Genomic DNA, 13,510 nt, shown 5'->3' on the forward strand with positions numbered 1-13,510 from the left:
CACGAGACGGATCTAACTCGTTCCGGCGTAGTATATGACTCCCGCTCAGATTTCTTCATCTCTGATTCGGATAGATCCATAACGCGTCGGATCTCAACGGAAGCTCGAGGTCCTGGTGGCTCGTTGAATCCTTCGCCTGATGCTCCTATTGAGGGCTATGGAGGGACGGTTGGAGTCCGCGTGTCAGTCATCTAGGGACTTAGGGTTTCATGCCGAATCTTGTGTTGGATTTCGCCGGTGATGGGACTCCTTGGGCAATGGCGGTTCCTCCAGGCCTGAACCTCCTCCGGCGCGGTCTCCTCACTCCACCAGAGAGAAGATGGAGCGGTATGCGGTTTCTCGGACTTGTGAGATGGCGGCGCTACAGATGGTCTAGAGGAGATTAGGGTTTCAGAAGTTGGGTTCGTCTCGAATCTGACGTTGGTGGCCGCGGGGCTGCTCCGATGGTGGTCTATTGGACGGTGAACTGCTGACAACTGAGGCTCTGGATTTGGACACCCCGGTAGCTTCGAAGTCGTGACCCATCTGAAAATCAAATCGCCGGTGTTCATTCGGAGTTGAAACTTAATTGTTCCTAAGTTTTCTTTTTCTCCTCTGATATCTCTATTTTTTTAGATTATTTGTTGCTGGTGTTGTTGTTGATTTCTCGTAACCTAGAGCTGTCGTTACTACGTGTTGCAGGCTGGGAAGCTGGGTCGATGAGATGGATGGGCGATGGGGCGATCTTATCGGTAAAGATGAAGACCGGATGGATAGACGGTGAAGATGGCCAACTTGCTGTTCCTTTTAATCCAATCTAACCTGGAAACAATGAAGAACAATGAGTTTATGAATAATTAAAATAAGAAAAGAAGCTAAACAGATAAAGGGATAGAATGGTTTATGAATAAATGATTGATGATGGAAGATGGATCGATGATGCTGGAAAGATGATGATTGACTCTCTCAATCCGTGGATTTGATTGACTCTCTCAATCTGGAATAACACTGGCTGTTGAATCACACAAACAACCTATGCTAGACGAATCAATAGAACACAAGAATCACTCAAGTATCCTAAGGACATATTTCTATTCAAAGACTCTCTTTGATAAAAATAAACAAACTGAATATTATTTCTTAAGGATTGAAAGGTGAATCTAAAATGTACAAATAGGTCTGCTTATATAGAGCACGACCTTAGACAGAGACCAAATGGTCACATGAAAAAGAAAGGAAACAAAAACTAAACAAGGAAACCGATAAACTAACCGTTTGGAGGATTTCTTGGTTCCAATGGCTTTCTTCAAGGGATTTGATTCTGGTTTTGTATCTGGACGGTTTGAGGCTGTAAGTGAGCTTCTTGGGAACTTCTTTACTGCAAAAATATGGATAGAAGTCGTGCTAATCTTGATGGAAAAAGAGCTGTTGAGAATTGATGGCTTTTGACTCCAAAAATGGCAAGTATGGTCTTGATTGATTTTGAATAATCTGATGGATGCTGGTGCATTGTAAGAACGTCTCTGACTCTCCTGGATGTTTGGATTGGTCTCCTGAATGGTTAGATGTCTCTCCTGGTCGCCAATGTCCGGTTTGCAATTGATTGAACCGGCCAGCTTCCAAATAAGGCAAGTGCAGAACTGGTTTGTCCGGTTTTGAGAAATTGATCATAACTCCATATTTCCGTGGACTTTTCTCCTCATTCTTGTCTTGTTGGAAAGCTAAGAGATCCATCTTGAAGTTCATGCTTTTTTTGGGTCAGAACGCTTTTTTGTTGGGCTTGAAACAACTTCTAAACTCGGATACTCGCAGATGGACGGGATGGAAAACCTCCGGTTTGTAAAATTCATATCTTCCTGGTACGAGTATCTTTGATGATGATTCCAATTGGGATTGACTCCTTGGTGAGCGTATAATGTATGAAAATTAGTTTCATGGAAAAAATTCTCCTGGTTGGTGCTATACGCCGTTTTGACTGAACACATATCCTGGTTGGTCTTTGGGGTAGCTGCTTGGTGCAACTGGTTGGCTTCTGGTTCAGCTACTGATTTGATGGCCGCATCATACCCTCTCCCTTGAAAATGTTTCGACCTCGAAACTGGATAATCTGCACCAATATAGAGCAAGTCAGGTTTCATCCTCTTTTGAGATTCTAGTACCTTACCTTGGTATTTGATCGGTTTGATCTTTGATGGCACATCTGGTGGCTCTTCTTTGAGTAGGAAGGACATGACTATTCCTCTGCTTTGGTCTGGCATTCTGGTGGGGGGTGCATGACCTGGTGGGTCGTCTGGGATCAAGAAGTTTCTTGTGGTAACTTCTTGTTTTACTTTGGCATCTAAACACCTTGTGACCTCCTTGTGTGGATCGCTTATGGGATCCTTAGCCTCTATTCCTGAAATGATCTCAACACTTTTGGCCGAAAACAAGTGAATTATATCTGTGTTTGAGAATTTATAATTTGGACAAGTAAAATTCAGAAAACTAAAATTTAGATTTACCAAAACGGTTTCAGCTAGTTGAAGAATAATTTGCTCTTTGACAGCTTGTGTGCTCTTATGGCTTATTGCATCTTTTTCAACGTTTTGTGGACAAGTAAGGTGCTGTCCCTGGTTCTCTTTAGACCTCTCAGCATTGTTTGGTCGTTCATCTTCTTGCTTTATACCTGGATCAAAACTTTTTGGCAAAGACAAGTGCATAAATCCAGAATTTGAAAGTTCTAAAGGAACAAGACTATCACTTGTTTTACTTGGCTCTGGTTTCAACTCTAGTGATGTGCATCCTAATAAATTTCTGGATGGATAATTTACAGCAAAATGTCCCCTCTTATGATATCTATAACATGTCTGAATTTTAATATTTTTAGAATTAGAGGACTTACTTTGATTTGATGATGCTGGTGGCTTTTGCAAATCTTGTGCCATAGCTTAATCTTTAGTTTGGGGTTTCCCACTCTCAAGAACAACTCCGGCCTTCTTTCTCTCTGGTTGTAAAGTTCCTTTTGGATATGAAACTGTGTCTGGTACCCTTGTCAACTGGAGTGAACTTAGTTGTGAACCCTCTTTCTTCTTAACAGTTTTCTTCTTTACAGCCGGTTCTATCTCTTGTGGGCTGTGATGATGAATAGCTTGCTTGCATCCAGCCTTAAAGATTGGAGGGTTGATGAGTAGCATATATTTCGTGAGCAGGACACATAGGGAATTGATCTGGATCTTTCTTCACAAACTCCTCAAGAATCTCCAATTTGAAACTCTCCCAAGTATGATCCGGATCATCATCATACCATTGAGCATGTTGCTCTCTTTTCCACCATGCTAAAGCAGGTCCTATCAGTGTCTTAGTGGCATATGAAAGCTTCTCCTTGATGTTAGGAGTTTTCAAGGCTCCTAAGACAAATGTTGTAGTATAAATGATTGTCGAACCAGTTCCGAGAGATATGAAAGCACCGAGAATGCAAGTAATCACTTAATCTAAGTGCAACCAATGGTTTTTAAAAGGGTTTTTAAACTATAACTAACTAAAAGGAATAACTAAAAGATACTTTCTTAACTATGGGAAAAGAGAACTCATGGATATAGGGATTAGACCTCGGGTGATCAAGTGTCGAACTAAGGATGGCAAACGATCAATCAAACTATCAACCTTAAGCTTAGACGCAATCCTAAACAAACTCTATGTGTAGATGAATGTTCATTTACTAACACAATCCAAGCATCAAATGTCTTTGGTTGAATAATATGAAAGTAATCATAACTAGCAAGTCCAATGGCTATCTTAGCACCTCTAACAACAAATGTCTTTGGCAAAGTATGCTAAAAGCTAGGAAGAGTTGTCTCGGGCATTTCCTCGAACACCTTTCGGGTGAGAAATGCCTAAAGATCAACAACTGAGTGGCCAACTCAGAAGATGCATTAGGTTCACTCTGCTAGCAAGGAATTATGAATGATCTACACTAAAACATCCTAGCTCTAACCTAATCACTCTTAATCTCCCTAACCCATGAATTCAAAGGGGGATTACTCACTAATCTCCATGATTCCTCTTAAACCCATGTTGGATTTCAGATTAATCATGTAGAGAAACACAAAAAAATAGATATAAGAACACAGAATTTCAATAACAAAACTGATCAATTGATTCAAGAGATGACTTTCCAAAGGTTTTGGTGGTTTTTCTTAAGAACAAAAGATGATCTGCCTCCTGGTGGCTTACAGAGTATTAAAACATAGGTTTAGAAAATAAAAACGTGCATCATGAAATGACCAAAAGGCCCTTGAGAAATCATAAGTTCGAGCAGAAATAAGACGCGGAGCGACCTCCGCTCGTCGCTCCGAGTAGTCGCTCCATGCTTCGGGAGCGACCTCGCTGTGTCGCTGCGAGAGGTCGCTCCGGACTCGTTCTCGCGTTTCCGAGTGATGAAAACGCGAGCGACCTCCGCTCGTCGCTCCGAATAGTCGCTCCATGCTTCGGGAGCGACCTCGCTGTGTCGCTGCGAGAGGTCGCTCCGGACATGAAAACGCGAGCGACCTCCGCTCGTCGCTCCGAGTAGTCGCTCCATGCTTCGGGAGCGACCTCGCTGTGTCGCTGCGAGAGGTCGCTCCGGACTCGTTCTCGCATCTCCGGGTGATCAAAACGCGAGCGACTCTTCCCTGTCGCTCTGGTAAGGTCGCTCTGATAGGGAGATCAGAGCGACTTGACGGTGTCGCTCCGGACTGGTCGCTCCGGTAAGGTGCTCGCCCAATGATCACTTTAAACACTTCTTTTGGACTCCAATTGCACCCAAATGTCTCCAAGAACTCCATGTGGTACTCCAATACCTGATAAGGACTCATGTATGCAAAATGCAACCTAAACATGGCTAAATCCTAATCTATATGATCAAAATGCACATGGGTGAATGGATAAAACATTAGAAATATGCAAGATATCAACTCCCCCAAACTTGTTCTTTACTTGTCCACAAGTGAACTTTCTAGAACTCATAGGGAGAGAGGTTTGAAGGTGGGAGCTCATAGCCAAAAGAAACACAACTAGCAAACACGATTAGCACACTCTCTTATTACACTCTAGCTTCTCTAGGCCTATCTCAACTCCTTTTGTCCCTACACTCGTCATCAAGCATCCACACATTCAAATCAACCAACTCTCACATTCATTAAGCACAAAACATCTAGTGAATTCTTGCAAATGGTCAGTCGGTCCAAGTCATTTGGGTAAGGGAAGGCTTTTATTCAAGTGATTCAAAAGGTTCGAAACATAAAATCTTTACGGTGGTTTACTCTCGAAACAAGTAGCCTTGACATTGCACATAATATATCTAAGAAAGGGACCAACTCATGCATACAATGCTCAATCTCCATTGTTCTACCCTTTTCCCAAACATACAATTACACAATTTTTCCCAAATGTCAAGCCCAACTCACATCTCTCACCAAAAGATCTCAAGAACACCTTGCACGACAAAACTCTTTTCTTTGAAATCTCATAAGGATTTTTCTCAACTTCAAAACAAAACTTAGCTCTAAACAGTTTTGCTAGCCCCCTTTCTTTCTTTTTTTTTTTTTTTTTTTTTTTTTTTTTTTTTTTTTTCGGGGGCCAAGACTTTTCATAAACTGAGCTAGAAGTTTCTCTACTTATCCCATAAAGACTAGCCAATTAAGCACAAGAGTTCACTCTTTTCCTTCCATTTTCTCAAACTCCCAAATCAAACTTTACAACACTCACCCCCATCTATGGCTAGACAATGATGTGCCTAATCTAGCAAGAATGAAGATCAAGCATTGTCGTTCCCGATACTCTCAACATTATGCACATGTAAGACTTTCCTAAGAAGGCCTCACTCATCAAACAATGAAAGCTTAAAAGGAGGGAAAGGTTTTTGGGAGTGGTCTACCACTAGAGTTTGTCAAAAAAGATTGGCATAAAAGATGTGACAACTCAAGTGTGTATAGCCATGACTCAGAACACAAGAGACCCTAAGCAAGAAGCATTAAGTTCGTTTAGTTCAAATAGGGTTGTAGTTGGCTTCAAAGAGTAGGTTTCAGCAATCAACAAGTTTCAAGAAGAGTTTTCAAGGCACGAAACATACAAGTCTTTTCGAGAGGTGCATAGCTTTTCAGGTGAAACGTAGTGTTCTTTATAAGGCATTTAAAATCATTGCAACCTATATGCCCTAGACTCTCCTAGGAATGCAAAATGATGCAAACTAAATGAATTTGTTTTTTTTTAATATGCAAATAGGTATGCAATGCATGACTCATGAAACAACATCAAAGCAAACATGATCAAATGCTTGGTACCTCCCCCAAACTTGAGTTACACAGTCTCTGTGTTGTCAAGTAAAGAGAGAAATACCGAAATGAAAACTAATATGCAAAAAGGGAATGGTATATACAAGGGAGAGAAAGAAGTACCTCCTATGGATAGTAGGTGGGGGCTGATGCCCCAGCATCGTCGTCGTCAGGTGGGAAGGAGGTGTAGTAACCACCGGATGCTGAACCGGAGCCTCCATACCATGGTTGGCTCTCAACCTCGTCAATCTCGACCTCACTATCAGAAGAAGCGAGGGAGGGGGACTTGTTACCGGAAGTGGAAGGTTGAGTGGGTGGGTTCCTCCTCTTACGCTGAAGCTGCGCAGCAGTGAGGGGGAAGCCAAGAGCATCAGGCGGATGTGGAGGTTGGGGGTTTGAGGTGTTCGCGAAAGCGAAGTCTGCTGAGCTACATCCCGCTATTCCTCCCCTGGTTAAGACATCACCTACTTTCTTCATGAATTTGGCTGAGGTCTTTGCCTGCTTCTTTACTGTCTTGCTTAGCGCCTTGCACTTATCCTTCAGCTTTTCTATCGTTCTGTCCTGAGCCTTGTTCCACCTCTGAAGGCGACTAATGTGGTCATGAGCATCACGAAGAGCTCCAGGGGGAAGAACTCCGTCATGTGGCTTGAAGTAGTAGCGCGGAGGTCCATAGATATGCTCAGAAGGGTCTGCAACAGGCGAGTCATGTCGCGTAGGAACACTTCTTCTCCTTGATGGAGCAGCATTAACTGGATCGAGAGGCCCGTGTTCTCCAAGAAAGTACTCCTGGGGTATGTTGAAGCTAATAGCTCCAGGTATCTCTAAACTCGTCAGGTTCCGGTTTGGAAGAACCACTTCGACTGGCTTGCCCTGCAAATAGTAGTGGTAGACGTAGTCCTTCCCATACATCCCACTAAAATAGGTAGCAATCCTCAAGTAGGTGCCATCAATGAACTTCGGTCCCACTGCATCCTTTCCCAAGGGAACATTGAGAAATTGGAGCAGTGGTGTGATCATTCCACCTATCCCCATCTTTGGGCGCGAATCAGTGGTGTACCACGCCCAGTTTCTGTAGTGCTGGAGACGACCCACAAAGAAACTGACCATCCCGAAGGTAGCATAGATGTCGGTGCTGGGAAGGGGTAAAACTCCAGGTTAGGGACGGATAGCCGGACAGAGCAGTCGCATGTCTTCCTCAGTAACCGTACCAGCTTGCTTCCGTGGGTAGAATGCATGGACTAGCATCCTGTGGAGGTAACGTACGGACGGGTGTCGGATGTGTGAATTCTTGTCAGCCCCGGTAGTGTGTTTGTTTCCAGTGATCAACTTCCAAAGCTCCGTGGGAAGGTTCTCACACTTGGGTAGGGAGTGGTCTTCTAGGTCTTGGAACCCCATGACTCTCCCAATGTCCTTGAAGTTCATGTTGTATTCTCGTCCATTGACCTTGAAACTGATTTTTCCCCATCCTTGCCTCACATGCGCGGTGTCGTGGTAAGTGACCGCAAGAGAAGATAAGAACTGACAAGTGACATCCTTGTAGAAAGGATATGCCATGGTGAGGAGTTTTGGCATCTTCAAATGTCCTAGCATCTCTTCAATGTCAGATTCAAGACCCAACTCCTTCAGCAGATCAAGGTCGGCGAACCTGGTTGGAGTCCAAGTGACCTCATTCTTCAAGTGATCATACAGCTCCTCCACAGATGGAGTTTTCGCCCTATCTCGATCAACCGCAACCCCTTTGCCTTTGGACATCTTGGCTTTCTTCGTAGGTGCCTGCTCATCAGCACTCTCAGTTTCACTTTCCTCATGGATGGGAACTGCTACACTTTTCCCTGCCCTCTTCTCCTGTTCTTTCGATTTCCTTGCAGCCAAAGTCTGCTGTCGAACAGTCTTCTGCGTCCCTGAGCCAGTTGGCTCGCAGGGCAAAGCTTTTCCTCTTAGTGCAAACTCTTGTCTTTCAGCTTCTTGCCTCTCAGCTTCCAACTTTCCCTTTGTCTTCTTAACCATTTTCACCTGAAAAATTAAAAACTTGAAAAGGGATAAGTAGATGGAAGTAAAGAGGGGCAAGACTTTGCAAGTGAAAATTTGCAAAAGTGAACTTAACAAATGAATTATCAATTTAAACTCAAGTTCAACACAATGCAACGATTTTCACTCTTGTAACACCTTAACGCATCTAGTTCACTCACAGACACACCCAAGTAAGGTCAAATTCGAAAACCCCCAAATCCATGAACCCTAACTTTGCCAAAGTGCAAATTAAACTCAATTTCACCGTTTATTCGACAACCCAACTTGATAGATAAGCTTTCCCTAGTCTATTTCACCACAATCTAGCAAGAAAATGACCAAATTTCGATTTTTAAATCCTAGGGTTCATGGACCTACGAATTTGAATTTTAAAACTCAATACCTTGCTTTGGATGAAAAGAAATGGTGAATGGGTGGTGAGGAATAGGCTACAGGGGCGAAAGCTTGGATTTAGAAACAAGAACTAGTCGATTTGGGTGAGAATTGAGAAAGTTTTGGGATTTTTGGTGTGGGTGAGTTTGAGAGAGTTTGAGAGTTTGTGAGAGGAGGGGAGAGTGATAGAGATGGATTCGCGGGGGCTGGGGGTAGGTTTAGGGTCGTCCGGTTCGGTCTAGGGTGGTTAGGGTCGGTTTACTTGAAGTAAACCGGGGTTTAGAGTCAGAAAACTTACCTGGACCGGTTCGGGAGCGACGTGAGGGTGTCGCTGCGAGAGGTCGCTCCCGAGTCCTTCTCTCGCGTCGTGATTCGACGAAAACGCGAGCGACTCTGGAGTGTCGCTCTCGAAACCTCGCTCTGGAGCTGGAGCGACTTCGAGGTGTCGCTCTAGGACGTCGCTCCGAGCCAGTTTTTGAGCTCCGTGACGACGAAAACGCGAGCGACTTCGAGGTGTCGCTCCCGTAACGTCGCTCCCAGTTGGAGCGACTTCATGTGCTCGCTCTGAGAGGTCGCTCCGAGAGCGTTTTTGGAGCACAAAACGTCTTTAAGCCGAGCGACTTCGAGGTGTCGCTCCCGTAACGTCGCTCCCAGCTGGAGCGACTTCGAAGTGTCGCTGTGAGAGGTCGCTCCCACGCACGATTTTTGCTCGAACCTGCATCGATCAAGCACCTGCACACTTCTCTCTTTTTTTTTTTTTTTTTTTTTTTCAATAAGATGAAAATGAAAATACCAATGCAATATATACAAGGATACGCATGGGACTTCCTCCCAAGTGAGCTTGTTTTAAGTCTCTAGCTTGACTTTGCCTCTTTTTGGATTAGGCCGGGGTAGGGTCAGACAGTGGAGTTGAAACCCCATCTTCCTCTGGTGCAGTAGCCATGTAGAGCTTAATCCTTTGCCCATTGACTGTGAAGTCTCTTCCATCAGTACTCCACAAAACTATTGCTCCATATGGCCTAACCTCTTTGACTTTGAAAGGACCTGACCACCTTGACTTAAGCTTTCCTGGAAATAGCTTCAGCCTAGAGTTGTAGAGAAGAACTTGATCTCCTTCTTTAAACTCTCTCTTCAGGATATTCTTGTCATGGAAAGCTTTAGTCTTCTCCTTGTAGATCCTTGAGTTCTCAAAAGCATCCATTCTTATCTCATCAAGCTCATGTAGCTGAAAAATCCTTTTCTCCTTGGCACTCTTGATGTCAAAGTTCAGCAACTTTATTGCCCATAGTGCCTTGTACTCAAGCTCCACTGGCAGATGGCAAGCTTTCCCATACACTAGGTTGAAAGGTGTGGTGCCCAGTGGTGTCTTGTACGCTGTCCTATAAGCCCAAAGTGCATCATCGAGCTTATTGGACCAATCCTTCCTTGTGATCCCCACAATCTTCTCCAAGATAGACTTGATCTCCCTGTTAGAAATCTCAACTTGGCCACTTGTTTGGGGGTGATAAGGGGTTGCCACCTTGTGCTTCACACCATTCTTCTTGAGAAGTCCCTCAAGCAGTTTGTTAATGAAGTGGGAACCTCCGTCACTGATCACAACTCTTGGGACTCCAAACCTTGGAAAGATGTTGCTCTTGAACATCTTGGTTACAACTCTAGCATCATTGGTGGGGCTTGCAATAGCTTCCACCCATTTGGAGACATAATCGACAGCCACAAGGATGTATTTGTTTCCAAAAGATGATGGAAATGGTCCCATGAAGTCAATACCCCACACATCAAACACTTCAACTTCAAGGATTGGATTCTGAGGCATCTCATTCCTCTTTGTGATGTTTCCTCTTCTTTGGCAAGAATCACACTTTGAGACAAAGTCTTGTGTATCCTTGAACATATGTGGCCACCAGAATCCAGCTTGTAATACTTTCGCAACTGTCTTGAAGGTGGCAAAGTGGCCTCCATAAGATGATCCATGACACTGTGTAAGGATCCCATCAATCTCCTCATTTGCAACCACTCTTCTATAAAGCTGATCCTTGCAGAGAATGTAGAGATAGGGTTCATCCCAGTAGTATCTCTTCACATCCTTGTAGAACTTCTTCTTGGCATAGCCCACAAGATTCAAAGGTTCTCTTCCTGTGGCTAGGTAGTTCACCAAATCAGCATACCAAGGTTCCTTCTCTTCTGTTGCCTTGACTTCTTCCAGCTTCCTACCAGTCTCACAAACTGCTATCACTGCTTCAATAGCCATGATCTGCTCCTCAGGAAGTCCTTCGTCAATAGGAATACCAGACTCTACCCTCAACCTGGACAAATGATCAGCTACACCATTCTCAACTCCGGGCTTGTCTTTAATCTCCATATCAAACTCTTGAAGCAAAAGGATCCACCTCAAAAGCCTGGGTTTTGCATCCTTCTTGGCCAAAAGGTGTCTCAAGGCAGCATGATCTGTGTAGACAATGACTTTAGACCCAACCAAGTAGCTCCTGAACTTCTCAAAGGCAAAAACAATTGCCAGCATCTCCTTCTCTGTTGTGGCATACCGTATCTGAGCATCATTGAGGGTTTGGCTGGCATAGTAGATCACATGGGTTTTGCCATCTTTCTTCTGCCCCAAAACAGCTCCCACAGCATAGTCACTAGCGTCACACATGATCTCAAAAGGGAGATCCCAATCAGGTGGCTGGACAATTGGAGCACTAATGAGTTCACCTTTCAGCTTCTTGAAAGCTTGTAGACATTCCACATCAAAACTGAAGGTGGCTTCCTTGCACAGCAGCCTCGTCAAAGGTCTAGTGATCATGGAGAAGTCCTTGATGAACCTCCTGTAGAACCCAGCATGACCAAGAAAACTCCGGATGTCTTTCACTGTCTTTGGTGGGGGCAAACCAACCATAACATCGATCTTGGCTTTATCCACTTCAATCCCTTCTCTGAAATCTTGTGTCCCAGCACAATCCCTTCCTTGACCATGAAGTGACACTTCTCCCAATTCAGCACAAGGTTGGTGTCTTCACATCTCTGTAGGACCCTGCACAAGTTTGACAAACAAGCAGAAAACGAAGATCCGTAGACAGAAAAATCATCCATAAATACCTCCACAACATCCTCAATCAGATCAGAGAAAATTGACATCATACACCTTTGAAAGGTGGCTGGAGCATTACATAGACCAAATGGCATCCTTCGATATGCAAAGGTACCATAGGGACATGTGAATGTCGTTTTCTCTTGATCATTGGGGTGTATGGGGATTTGGAAGAATCCTGAGTACCCATCAAGAAAGCAGTAGAATGGGTGATTTGCAAGTCTCTCAAGCATCTGATCAATAAATGGTAATGGGAAATGATCCTTTCTAGATGCGGAGTTTAGTTTTCGGTAATCAATGCACATTCTATGACCTGTGATGGTTCTTGTTGGTATCAATTCATCCTTGTCATTTTTAATCACAGTGATACCACCTTTCTTTGGTACAACATGCACAGGTGATACCCATTTAGAATCTGAGATAGGGTAAATAACACCAGCATCTAAGAGTTTAAGAATCTCTTTCTTTACAACATCCTTCAGGTTAGGGTTTAACCTTCTTTGATGCTCGATAGAAGTCATTGATTCATCCTCAAGATGTATCCTATGCATGCACAAAGAGGGTGATATTCCCTTGATGTCATCCAGTGAGTAACCTATTGCCTTTCTAAATCTTTTAAGCGTTTTCAAAAGTTCAGATAGCTCAGTTTCAGTAAGTTCACTACTCACAATGACAGGATAAGTTTCATTAGGACCAAGGAATGCATACCTTACACCATGGGGTAGAGGTTTAAGCTCCACTTTAGGTGCCTTAAGCTCACTCCAGTCATTCTGCTGGGTGTCATCTTGCTGAGTGGCTGAGACTTCTTGGTGAACCATCTGTGGAAACTCCTCGTACTGATCCTTACTGACAAACCCCTGGTGTGAATCCAGCATCATCCCGTAGGCAGTACTCTCCAGGTTCTCAATCACCACAGCCTCTCTCTCTACAGTCAAAGCATGCTGTAGAGGGTCCTCTAGTGACAACTCTTCAAGGAGTTCATCAGCAAGGGCGTCCATCTCTTCAATGTAGAACACTTGCCCTTGAACTGTTGGCCTCCTCATTACCTCTTTGATGTCAAAATGGAGAATGTGCCCTTTACCCAGATGGAGATCAATCTTGCCTTCTTTCACATTAACAATAGCTCCTGCTGTTGCTAAGAAAGGCCTTCCAAGGATTAAAGGGTCTTGAGCTTCTTCACCCATTTCAAGCACCACAAAGTCTGTAGGGATCTCATAATTTCCAACCATCACTGGGAGGTCCTCTAAGATACCCACAGGGTACTTCACTGAACGATCAGCCAATACCAGAGAAAGTCTACACTTCTTGTACTGAGTGAAGCCGAGCTTCTTAGCAACAGATAGGGGCATCAAGCTGACACTAGCTCCCAAATCGCAGAGACATCTATCAAATACCATAGGTCCAAGAGCACAAGGTAATGTGAAGCATCCTGGATCTTCTAGCTTCTTTGGAATGACAAGCCTCTGAATGATAGCACTGCACTCATGAGTGAGAATCACCATGCCCTCCATCTCTTTCTTCTTTGCAGCTACAGCATCTTTCAGGAACTTGCTGTATTGAGGAATCAGCATGAAAGCATCAATAATGGGCATTGTGATCTGGACTTCACTCATTTGCTTTTCAAATAGAGCTTGGTACTTCTCTAGCAGCTGCCTCTTGAATCGACCTGGGAATGGGAGCTTGGGCTCATAGGCAGGAGGAACAAAAGAACTTTCACTGGCAGGAGTGACAACTTCACCATCCTTAACTG

The sequence above is a fragment of the Brassica napus genome, chromosome C2, assembly GCF_020379485.1.
Source record: "Brassica napus cultivar Da-Ae chromosome C2, Da-Ae, whole genome shotgun sequence".
Classification (NCBI taxonomy): domain Eukaryota; kingdom Viridiplantae; phylum Streptophyta; class Magnoliopsida; order Brassicales; family Brassicaceae; genus Brassica; species Brassica napus.